Source organism: Macaca mulatta, chromosome 7, assembly GCF_049350105.2.
Source record: "Macaca mulatta isolate MMU2019108-1 chromosome 7, T2T-MMU8v2.0, whole genome shotgun sequence".
Classification (NCBI taxonomy): domain Eukaryota; kingdom Metazoa; phylum Chordata; class Mammalia; order Primates; family Cercopithecidae; genus Macaca; species Macaca mulatta.
In genome coordinates this window covers 55,819,253-55,831,760 of record NC_133412.1, presented here as the reverse complement: position 1 = coordinate 55,831,760, position 12,508 = coordinate 55,819,253, and the positions used below count along the sequence as shown (strand labels likewise).

General features: G+C 51.5%; 1 protein-coding gene across 18 annotated transcripts in view; it reads left to right on the top strand.

Annotated features, from left to right (window-relative positions):
• The window catches only part of LINGO1 (leucine rich repeat and Ig domain containing 1), a 205,899-nt gene that overhangs the window by 130,035 nt on the left and 63,356 nt on the right, over window positions 1-12,508 (top strand). The window lies entirely within an intron of this gene.

Below are 12,508 nucleotides of genomic sequence, written 5' to 3'. Positions count from 1 at the left end.
TTTGGGACATCGCCGGTTTGGTTTTTCTGTTTGTTTCTTTCCTTTTTTTGAACTTGGAAGGAGCTGCCAGCATGTATTGTTGATCAGAATCCTTACAGGCAAAAGCTGAGACAAGGATTTGCGTACACGAGCTGTATTGAGGGCAGGGCCTCAGGGAAAGGGAGGAAGAGAAGAGATTGGGGTAGGAATGATAGCACAGGCAAAGTTGGGCCTTGGGCTGGTCCAGGGAATCCTGGAGCATAATTCACCCACAGAATTACCCTTCCCACCCCCCACAAGGAGGTCGGGCTTTTGGGCCCCTGTATCAATCAGTCATTGGCAGTGAGCCACCCATGGGAGGGCCTGGATTGCCCAGGTGAGGTGGCCCCCATTTGTGGAAGGCAGTTCTCTAGAAAAGGAGGAGCACTGAGCTGCAGCAGCCCACCCTCAGGGCAGCTGGGGAACAGGGTGATGCACTGGCCATAGAGGATGTCTGGGCAGCCCACCCTTTAGCGCAGGGAGGCGGAGCCTGTGTCCCAGCCTGGCCAGTTCTGGGCCTCCTGAGTGTGTTGTCTCCTCTGGTTTTTGCTCCTCCTGCCTCAGAGTGCCGGTGCCTTCTACCACAGGGGGCTGGTGATGGTATGGGACCTTGGCCCCTCCTTTGGAGAAACCTCTTCCACCCCCAGGCTCTGCACTTGCCCTCCACCTCTGCTGCTTCTCCTCTAGTAATTCCTCTTCTCTCCTCTGAACCTTCACCTGCAGTTCCCCCAGCCCGTGGTTTTCTGCATTAGTCCATCTTCCAGCTCCACCCTTTTCACAGATGAAAGACCAAGGCCCAGTGTGCATTTCCTCATGCATACTCTGCTGGTCACTGCATCCCAGCACTGAAGTGCATTGCTGTCTTTGTCTTGACTGCCAGGAAGCTCATAGTCGGTTTGTGGCCCATTTCTGATAAGTGCCTAGGATGCTGTGGCATGCAGTTGCTTAATAACCTTGTCTCTGGCTTCTTCTTTCTCATTGTTGCTTTGTCCTGTTTTCTTCCTCTGTTTTTCAGCATGTGCTGCTTCCGTTGTTCTCAGCAGCCTCCAATTCTTTCGGAGGGAGATGGGGTATAAATAACCAACAGTGGTGGGAAACGAAGCATTCAGTGCTGACTGCAGCCAAATGCTGGGCCCTTGCCTTCCTGGGGGCAGCTCGGGTTGGGGGATCTCCCCCAGGCCCAGGGCTTAGCCTGTCCCCAAGGAACACTGAAGCCTGCCGCGGTGACCCCAGTACAGTGCTCACTCTGCCCTCCGAGGGTCGGGACTAGCATTGTTCTGCTGCCCGCCCTCTTCCCTCCCTCTCCCCATCTTATCAGAAGCTAATGAAAGAGGCTGGGAAACCCAATCCTCTGGTAATTACATTTACTTAACGGGTATTCAAGTGGAGTAATGAGAAGTTTAATGCAGTGATTAGATTTTTCTTTAATTAATTAAAATGAGAGCCATGTGTCTTGCCAGCAGACCAACTTGACCCTCTGCTTGAGAGTAGCAGATACAGTGGGGGGCTTGGCTGGGTGCGTGGGGGGCTCAGGGACAGGTGCCACCTCCTGCCCTGGCCCTGCTGTCTTCAGAGGCGAGCGCAGCTCTGATGCCTATCCAGGCCAGTCTCTGAATTGGCCCTTGTTTCTGAGGTTTGTAAGTGAGTAGGCCTGGGTCAAACCTGGGTCACCCAGGGCCAAGGTTCCAACAGCCCATGCCCTCGGAGAGCTGAAAACTGAACCAGGATGGAGGTCTCAGACAGGAGAGTCAGCAAGCGTGGCTTAAAAGCAAGGAGCCACTGGGCTGAGCCTGTCCGCAAGGATAAACTGAAGCCTGATGGTGGTGGCCCCAGGACAGTGCACTATGCCTTCCAAAGGTCAGGACTAGCGTTGTTCTGCTTCCCTCTTTTTCAAAAAAGGGATTTCAGGCCTTGTGACAGGAGGAGGTATTTTAGGTTGTGCATCTCAATGCCATGTGCCAGCCAACACCTTCACTTTCTTGTTCAGCCAGGCCTGGATTTACGTCCATTGGCACTGGATCACCTGGGCAAATCGAATGGGGCAGTAGGTGGACAATTGGGAAATCTGACAAAACCACAAAGCACTTTTTCACTTTGGCTTGGGAGTGCATCCACGCTAGAAGGCTGACTGTCCTCGCTGTGTTTTTGAAGGCTAGGTGGGGAGGCAAGGAAGAGCTTCCCTGCTTGAGCCACTTCTGCTAGGGCAGAGGGAATCTGGAAATCCCAGCATAGCTGCCTGGAGTGGAGCATAGGACCTGCCTAGCCAGGATAGAAGGCACGCATAGTAGGGGCTCAGGAGACAGGCCCTGGCCCCTGGGGGGCAGGTTATGTTATTTTCAAAGCTCTGGGTAAGGTGGTAGAGAGTCCTGGGCTTTTCACAGTGGGGGACAGAAAATGTCCCTCATTAAGACCTGACCCCAGCCCCGCACTAAACCCTGGTCCTGGACAGATTGAACCTTGATCCTGGTTCTACAATGAGCCCTGATCTCAGTTGCACACTGAGCCTTGATTCCAGCCTCACACTGAGCCCTGATCCTGAATCAACTGAACCTTCATTCGGGTCCTACACTAAGCCCTGACCCCAGCCACACACAGAGCCTTGATTCAAGCCTCACACTGAGCCCTGATCCTGAACAGACTGAACCTTGATCCTGGTCCTACACTGAGCCCTAGACCCCAGCCACACACTGAGCCTTGATCCTAGCCTCACACTAAGCCCTGATCCTGAACAGACTTAACCTTGATCCTGGTCCTATACCGAGCCCTGACCCTGGCCCCACACTGAGCTCAGCATTGTTGTGAATATGCCAATAGAGAAGCAGGTGCCAGGGTAGTAGGGGTAAATGGCCCTGTTTGTCCATTCCCACTGCCAAGTCTGCTCTCTCTGGACAAGACTCCTGTGCCAGGCCCTGCACTAGGCTCTGGAATTGCCTAGATGAATCAGCTATAACCCCTGCTCACAGGGCTAGTGGGGGCACAAGCAAACAGGTGATGAGAGCACCAAGTGATCAGAGCTGAGGTGGGGGAGGCCCGGGGGACTGGCAGGGACACGGCTCTGCATTCAGAGTGTTCCTCTGGCAACAGGTGGGAGATGGAGGTGCTGGAGGCAGGGACCAGTGAGGGGGCTGCGATGGGGTCCCCAAAGAGGCAAGGATGGTGCCCATGGGCAGTTTAGGGAGTCTAGGGTAAGTGTTCTCCCAGCATAACTGACTGTGACCCCCCAGACCACCTCAGCTCATGGTGAACCAAGGGACTTACCTGTGAGAGGGTTGATGGTGGGGGCACTGGGCTGATGATGACACCTTGCAAGGGAGGCAGGTGTATACATTCCGTGGAAGAAGAAACAGAAGCACAGGCACTGCCTGATGCCCCTTGGCTTGAAATAGCAAGGCTGGGCATGCTCCCGAGTCTTGCCTGCCCCCAGGCCTACACGCTGGTATTGCTGGGGGTGAACTTGCAGTAGGAGCTGGGGGCTTCTTTATGACTTCTCCACTCTCGCCTCGGTGAACATAGCCTGGGCATCAGTGGGAGCAGGGGAGCCAGCCAGGGGAGTCTGGGCCAGTCAGCCTGGCATCCAGGGCTGGGGCAGGGCTTCCAGCACAGTTCAGGTTCTCGGAGCAGGGGGAGTGGGGAGGGCCTCAGTTGGGTGGGGGACGGGACATCAGGCTGAGGCCTCCGACCACAGACTCAGGGCTTGGGACTAGCCCAGGAAGGAGGATCTTCTGCCTCCTTCACCCTCCCCTCCCCACTCTGGGTCCCACCCCTGTGGATTTCCAGGCACTCACACCCATTCCCCTCCTGCCATGCTCCAGCTGATTCCAAATAGCTGGGCTGGAGAAGCCATCCAGACAGCCGCCTACCACCCACCTGGGGAAGCCCAGGCCCCGGGAGGGTAGGGACCTACTCAGGATCATGGGGCTCGGCCTCCTGCATTGAAGAGTCTGAAATCCCATTATCTTGAATTTACACTTTTACTTATTTATTTTTTAAAAATGAGGCTCACTGTGTTGTCACCTAGGCTGGAGAGCAGTGTTGCGATCGTGGCTCACGGAAGCTTCAACCTCCTGGGCTCAAGTTATTCTCCCACTTCAGCCTCCCGAGTAACTGGGACTACAGGTGCACCACCATTCCTGGCTTTTTTTTTTTTTTTTTTTTTTTTTTTAAGATAGGGTCTTATTATGTTGCCCAGGCTGGTCTCGAACTCCTGGCCTCAAGTGATCCTCCCACCTCAGCCTCCCAAACTGTCGGGATTACAGGTGTGAGCCACTGCACCCTGCCTAAAGTTATACTTTAAACAAGGATTCTATGTGTTTGAATACCTGGAGGCCTTCAAGGGCGTGCATGCACACAAGTTCACTGGTACACAGGCAGACCCCCCCCAGGGAGCACCATGCCCGAGACATGTCCACTGCCTCCCTGGATTTCAGGTGCCATAAACCACTGTCTCAGTTAGTCCCCTCAGCAGTCTGTGAGGCTGGGTTATTTGTCCACAGGTGAGGGAGCCAAGGTCCTGGAAGTAGGCCACAGCCACACTGCTAACTGCAAAGGCAGAGCTGGCCTGACAAGCTCAGATCCTCAGATCTCAGGCAAGCTGCCTCCTCCGCAGATCACGCCTTCCTTGCTGGGCTGGAGGCACAGCTCCTCCTCCGTCTTTCTCCAAAGGCCTCTAACATGCCCACCCACCCCATCCCCTGCGGCCTCCCACCTTGCTCCAGCCACAACCAATGACTCTTACCCCCACTCCCCACAGCCACCCCCTCCAGGCCCTTGCTCAAGCTGCCTCTGGCCCCTGGAGCTTCCCTCCCCCCACTCTATCTGCCCACACCCTCCATCCTTCTAGGCTGGACCCAGGTGCCACTGCCTTCGTGGAGACCCTGTGCACACTCACCCAGAGTGTACACACTCGCTCAGATCCCCGAGCCCTCCCTGGGCACTGCCTTGAGCTTGTTGCCCAGCCCCTTCTAGGCTCCTGGCCTCCCTGCGTCTGACTTGGCAGCTGTGTGGAGGGCAGGGGAGTCTCTTTGCCCTAGCTTCCTGGGCCAGTTGACCCCTGGGCCTGGCACACAGTAGGTGCATGGGAGGTCACTGGGGTCCTTGCCTGGAGAGGGACTGCACCTCTACAAACCCATCCCTTTCCTTAGCAGTCCCGGGTCAGCTGGCTGTTTTGGGGCTGGTCCCCACCCCCAGCCCAGCTCCTCCGCAGGAGACCAGCCCTCAGGGTCCCAATTTAGTCCTGGCTGGCTGGGGACGGAGGCTGGCTTCTGACCCCAACAGACCCTGGTGCACCTTACACCGCGCCCAGGTTCTGCAGTGGTGGGGGAGTGGTTGCGGGGAAAGCAAATCCCAGCTTTGGGCTCACAGGCCAGTCTTGGGGCCTGGCAGGTACAGGGACCAGGGTTTTCCAGCCCTATGTGCTAAGCACTAGTAGAAGGCTGCATGGGACCCTCTGCCTAGGTCCACTTACCCCTTCTAATTACTGGCTGTGTGAGCTTGAGCAAGTCATGTAACCACTCTGTACCTCAGTTTCCCCATCTGTTAAATGAGATGATAATAAACCTATCTCAGAGGGTTGCTAAGAGGATTCAATGAGTCAATACAATGCAAGGCACGTCGCACAGCCCTCAGTGAATGGTGTGCACTTCCTAAATGTTGACTATCACCACTGTTACATGTTATAGGAGCAATGGGCCCACGAAGGCGGAGTGTGGGGGAGTGTTTGGGGAGAGTTTCCAGAAGGGGTGACACCTGAGCAGTTACTTAAAAGGTGAGGCACAGAAGGCAGGAAAGGACATTCCAGGAAGAGGGACCCATCCAGGACAAAGGCCTAGAGGCAGCTTGGGGGACATGTAAGGGAGTTGGGAGCATCTGGATTTAAGGTAAGACTGGAAAAGGGGAGACCAGAGCTGGGGGTGCCCAGAGGCTGTGTCCTTAGGGTCCTAGGGTGTCACGCTAGGGAGTTTGAACTTTGTCCTGCAGCCTGTGAGGGGTTATGGGAGGAGGAATTTTTTCTTTTTTACCATAAAAGCAATATTTGCTCAAGCACAATTATAAAATGGAAACAATATAGAAGTGTGTCCTGTAAAATAGGAAAGTCCCCCTTTGCCTTTAAAGCCCACTCTGCCAATGTCCCACTGCTGTTGGCCTGGTATGTTTCAGAACATTTTCTGTGCTGTTGCAAACATATTTATTGTGTATTACTAAGAAAGGAAACGGAATCATATTATGCACATTACTCCACCAGTTCCATTTTTCACTTCCCAGTATATTGTGGGCATTAGTCAATGTCACGGCACCCAGATCTGCCGTGTTCTTTTTAATCGTTGCCTAATATTCCATTGTTTGTACAAAGCATAATTTATGTAACTAGTCCTGGGTTGATGGATATTTAGGTTGTCTTCCATTTTTCACTCTTGCAAATAATGCTTCGGGGAACATCCTTGTATATATCTTGCTGACACCCGTAGCCTTTCCGCAGGATAGATTTCTAGATGCAGAATGGCCAGGGTGAAGGGTCTGCCTGCTCCGTTTTTAGAGCAACCTTGCTCTTCCCAAGGTTGGGCCAGCTGACGCTGCCCCCTTGGTATCCGAGAGTGACCATTTCCCCACACTGTCCTCCGCAATGAACATTCTCAATCTTTCAGATGTCTGCCGATCTAGAAAACTATCTCACTATGGTCTCCACACTCACTCCGCTCCTCCCCAGTGAGGCTGAGTGTCTTTTTGTGCAGTTTCTGCCCATGGGTATTTCTTCCTCTGTGAATGGACTGTTCACATCATTTGCCCATTTTTCTTTTCTTTTTGCCTTTTTCTTATTGATATAAAAGAGCTTTTAGTGCATTAGGAATTTTAAAAACTTTTGTCTGTTTTGTGTGTTGGAAATATTTTCCCTAGTCTGCTGTTTGTCTTTTTTAACTTTGTCTGTGGTATCTTTGGCCATAGAGAAGCTTTAGATCTTTATTTAGTCAAATCTGTCAGGCTGCTCCTCAGGGCTTCGGAGTTTCGCGTCTGGCCTGGCGAGGCTTGCTGGGCTGGTTTTAAGTGGAGCGGGGATGAGGTCATATTTGTGACTGGGAAAGGCCGTCCTGATTGCCACTGTGTGGATGGGGGTGACTGGGGGACTGCAGGCAGGAGGATAAGAAGCAGCTGAGACCCTTGTGTCCAGAAGGGGGTGGGAAGAATTGGGGAGAAGATGAGTTTGAGAAATACTCAGGAATCGGCTGACTGTGGTGATAGGATGCGAGGTGAGAGAGGGAAAGAGAGGACTCTGGAGTGATGCTTGGGTGTTTGGCTTGGGGGGCTACAGACCTGATGCCACCACCACCCTGAGTTGGGGACAGGACTAGGGAGGGAATTGCATGCAGGTGCACATGAGTGATCACCTTGGCAGGGCCACATGTACATAGGAGCACATACATGCACACATATGTACATGCTTGGAAATTCTGGAGATTGGTGCCTCTGTACTGTGGCCCCGTGGGCGTCTGGTTTTTGTGAAGTACCTATTCTCTACCAAGTACTGTACGAGACACTACACACACACACACACTTTAATCTCTACTGCCATATGAGTATGGCATTAGAGATAGGGAACCAGTCCCAGAAAGGGTAAGTAATTTGCTGAAGGTCACAGAGTTAGTAAGTGGCAGAAACAGGAATTTTTCTCCATCTTGGATCTAACCACCCACAGACAGAATTTCTGCCAATGGCATTGAGGAGGAGCTTCCATTCATTTCCAACCTCACCACTGCGGTTTTATCAGGGACTCTTAGGGATGAGTGCTGGAGCTGGACTGCCTGGGTTTGAAACGACCCCATTCCTTTCAAGATATTTCACCTTTCCATGCTTCAGCTTCCCCATCCTGGAAACCAGGATGGTCAAGGTACCCGCCTCGAGGGCATGTGTGGGAAGCAGATGAGTTAGCAGAAGGAAAGCGCTTAGCCCAGGGGGCTCACTGGGTGCGATTTATGGGGACCATGATGATTATGACAACCACAGTGGCAATGGTGTTCACCCCTCACCTGGGTGTCTGCCACTTTCCCTCCTCCACTCCCCTCCCCTCCACCCTCCCTCCGCCTGTCCCCTCTTTCCTGTGCCAGCTCTTCCTGCATTCCCATAGGCACTGCCTTCACCATTTGCCTCTGAACCTTTGTCCTCTGTTTTCAGCCCCCCACACCCTTGGCAGACAGTGAACTAAAGCCCAATCAATCAGCAAAAACCATTCAAGGGAAAACGATTCATGTTGCATTCAGGGACTCCTCCCTCAAAGCGATTCTAGCCAGGCATTTTCCAAGAGCCTGTGCGTTCATCCCAACATTGCCTGGGCCTCTGTGAATCAGACCATAAAGTCGAAGCCTACAACCCCTTCCTCCCTGAGTGAGATGCTCAGTGGACTTTGGACCTGAGGGTCTGAGCTGACCCCAGCCCAGCCAACTCCACTCTAGCCAGGAGCCATCCTTGCATCCCTGATCAGTTCCTTATCTCAAGCCTATCTGAGCAAATGCTGTAGCCATGATGGTGGACTCAAGGTGTCCAAGCAGGGTGAAAACCTCAGCCTGCACCCAATTAAACATGTCTCCTTTACAAAACAAACAAACAAACAGACAAACAAAAAAGCACAAACAAATAAACAAAAAACACCACACACACACAGAAATGACCAAATGTACGATTTTGAATTTCTCATCATCAAAATTAACTCCCAAGTAGATAGATGCTCAAGGCAAAGAATGGAGCAGAGACTGCTGGTTTCCTGGTGTGACTTTGTTTTCAGTTGCACTGGATCAGTCACACCTGTTGATCTTGTAGGTGGATTCCACTGCCACCAAGGCTTACTTATTGGGGAAAGAAGAGAAGTCGCAGGGGCATTTATCAACAGGAAGGGCTTTCCCTTGGGTTGCCTGCTAGTGCCCCTGTTATCTTAAGGGGTAGCCTCTTCTCCTTGTTTCTCGTGTTGTCCCACAGGAGCACATAACATTTAAGGTGATAATTGCCAAAGTAAAACACCAGTAAGTTCAAAATATAAACCTGCAATTAAGCTTACAGCTCCAAGGCCCTGTGGCCTTGTGGAGTTTTCCTTATCCCCCTGAGTTGTGGACAAATGACTTGGGGGCCCCAGAACCTTTCTGGGAGCTGGTCCTAGACCCAAGTCAAGGATAGAGCTCTGAAGATGCCCCAGCCTTTGCCCTAAAGTCAAGTTCAGGCCCTCGAATGTAGGCATAGGCCCCAACTCTCATGGAGATGCCACCACCTGCCTCAGCTCACGCCTCCCTTCTCCATGTGGGGAAAGTCCTTCTGGTGGAGCCCATTGCAGGGCCTGGAAGGTCTCCCTTTTCCTTGTGGATACGGAACTCTTGAACTTGGGAACTGAGATTATTCTACCCCCGCTGAAATTTTAGTTACTTAGAGTCTCCCAAATGGGGCTTAGTTCTCTCATTCATAAGTCATCCAAACATGTTCTAACAACAAATGCAGCAAGGTGACCTGCCCCCAAAGGGGCACTGGGGATGTTGTAGGATAGGCAAGGTTGTGCCGCACTAACCGGTACTGTCTGAACTCTCAGCGATTTAATGCAACAAAGGCTCTCTTCCTTCCTCCGTTTACCACATGAACTCACATTCCATGCCCGGTGTGGGATGTGGGCAGGGTGGTGGAGCTCTGGTCCACACAACAATTCAGGGACCTAGGCTGCCAGGAGCTCCATCATCTTGTAGCCCCTTCCAGAACATGTGACTTCCAGTCGCCATGGCAGAGAAGAGACAATGATGAGGTCTCGCATGGGCTCTGAAATGCTTTGGCTCAGCAATGACACGCATCGCTTTTGTTCACAGCCCGTTGGGCAGAACTTCTCATATGGCACAACTCTAAAGGGGCTGAGGAAATGCCAAGGAAATGTGCTGACATTCAGTGAGCAATAAAATTCTCTGGTACAAAGGCTGTTATGGGACCATTTTCAGAGCCAGGTTTCAGAAGAGCCAAGGCCGTGACTCCTCTTTATTCTCTCCACCTGGGGCATATCGAGTGGTTGCTATGGGCTGTGTAATATCCTGATCACATCTATACTGTCCGGAAGGTGAGGAAGAGGATGGATTCTAGTGGGAAGCTAATCAGGGAGCTTCCAGATACAGAGTGTACAAGGACAATGGATCCCTCCATGGATGTTGCATGTAGGGTTTGGCCAAGGACCTAGTCAGGTGTTCTGACTCCAGGACACCTGGGATCAAGGACTGGCTCTCCCCTTATTAACTGTGTGACCTTGAGCTAGTTGCCTCTCTCTACCTTAGTTTTCTCTTCTGTAAAATGGGAATATTGATAGCATCTCTGTCTTTTGGGGCAGTTGTGAGGACTAAGTGAGTTACTATGAGTAAAGCACTCAGAATGGTGCTAGGCAAATGCTAAGGGCTCTATAAATGTTAGCTATCACCACCTCCACAACAGTCATCACCACCATCATTGTCATTATCATTATCCAGTACCAGATGCTATTCTAGGTATTGGGGGAATGAACACCAAGGTCTCTGCTTTCACATGTAATGGAAGAGATGGAAAGTAAACAGGTAAATAATTTAAATAATTAAGATGTTTATCTCCAATAGTGATGGCGCTAAAAAAGCAAATCAGGCACATGAAAAGATAGATGCTCATCATTATTAGTCATTAAGGAAATGCAGATTAAAACCACAATGCAGGCCGGGCGTGGTGGCTCACACCTGTAATCCCATCTCTTTGGGAGGCCGAGGCGGGTGGATCACCTGAGGTGAGGAGTTCAAGACCAGCCTGGCCAACATGGTGAAACCCCATCTCTACTAAAAATACAAAAATTAGCTGGGTGTGGTGGTGCGCGCCTGTAATCTCAGCTACTCAGGAAGCTGAGGCAGGAGAATCACTTCCCCACCAGGGAAGTGGAAGTTGCAGTGAGCCGAGATCGCGCCACTGTACTCCAGCCTAGGCGACAGAGCGAGACTCCATCTCAAAGAAAAACGAAACAAACAAACAAACAAAAAAAAAAACCCGAAAAACCCCACAATGCAATACCACTACATATCATTACATTGACTTTGAAAATGGCTAATACCAAGTGTTGGCAAGGGTACAAAGCCACTGGAACTCTCCTAGGTTGCTAGTGGGAATGCAAAATGGTATAGCCAACTTGGAAAACAGTTTGGCAGTTTCTTATAAAGTTAAAAATAGGCTTACCACACAACTCAGCAATCCTACTTTAGGTGCTTAACCAAGAGGAATAAAAACTTACATTCACACAAAAACCTGTATGTGAATACTTATAGTGGCTTTATTCATAGTCTCCAAAAACTGGAAACGTCACAAATGCCCTTCAGCTGCTGAATGGATAAACAATGGAGTACTACACAGCAACAAAAAAGAAAGACGTTTGGTTTCAAGAGGCAACACAGATATTAATCAATCTGAAATGCATTATGCTGGATGAACGAAACCAGACTCAGAGGGCTATGTTTAGATGACTCCATTTGTATGACACTCTGGAAAACGCGAAACGACGGGAACAGAAAACAGAGCAGTGGATGCCAGGGGTAGGGGCTGGGAGGAGTTGACTACAAAGAGACAGTGTGCAGGGATTTGGGGGTGACAGGATTGTTCTGTACCTTGATGACTATAGTGGTTACACAGCTGCACGCAGTTGTCAAAACTCATAGACTGTGCACCAGAGAGGGTCAGTTTTACTGTAGGATAATTATACCTCAATAAACCTGATGGAAAAAGTTTGCTGTGGGACTGTTGAAACAAGGAAAACCAAATGACAAGTCAATCTGTCAGGGCAGTGCGACACAGTGAGGACGGCTTCCTCCAGGGTGACCTATGGAAGACTTTGGAGACTGTGAAAAGGAGGTGGTCACAGAGAGCTTTCTGAGGAGGTGGCAGGTTGCCGTGTGGCCTGGAGGGGAGGTGAGGGTGGCCTACAGATCAGGGCTGGGTTGGGCAGTGCCGTGTGGGCCAGGTTAGGGGGCTTCACCCTCCTCTGGGCATAGTGGGTGGCACTGAGGGCATAGGCAGAGGGTGATTGAAGCACAGGTGTGGGCAGGATGGTCCAGGAGGTGGGAGGAAGGGAGATAGCATCTATGGCCATGTCTAGGATGAGTGATGGGGGTGCAGTGAAGAATGAGGAAGGGTGGATCGGGGAGTCACAGAGAGAGTGTTCCTAAGGGAGGTCAGCTGCCAGAGACCACAGGCTGAGGTGGGAGAGCTGGGGGGCTGATGGGGTCCTTGGGGACCTTGCTGAGGATATTGAGGGGTGCTGGGGCTGAGGACATGTAAGTGAAGCTTCCAGGAGGCAGAGGACAGATTTGTTGGTAGCAGTGGGAGTCTTAGAGAGAATGGGGTGGGGTTGTCTGTCTGCGTATCTGTGCACGTGAACAAAACTTGCAGAGTTGGGACTGACCTTTGGAGGATATGGAGAGACAGTGAGAAGGTTAGAGGCTTAGACGGGGCCTTGAATGCCAGGCCAGGGAGTTCATGC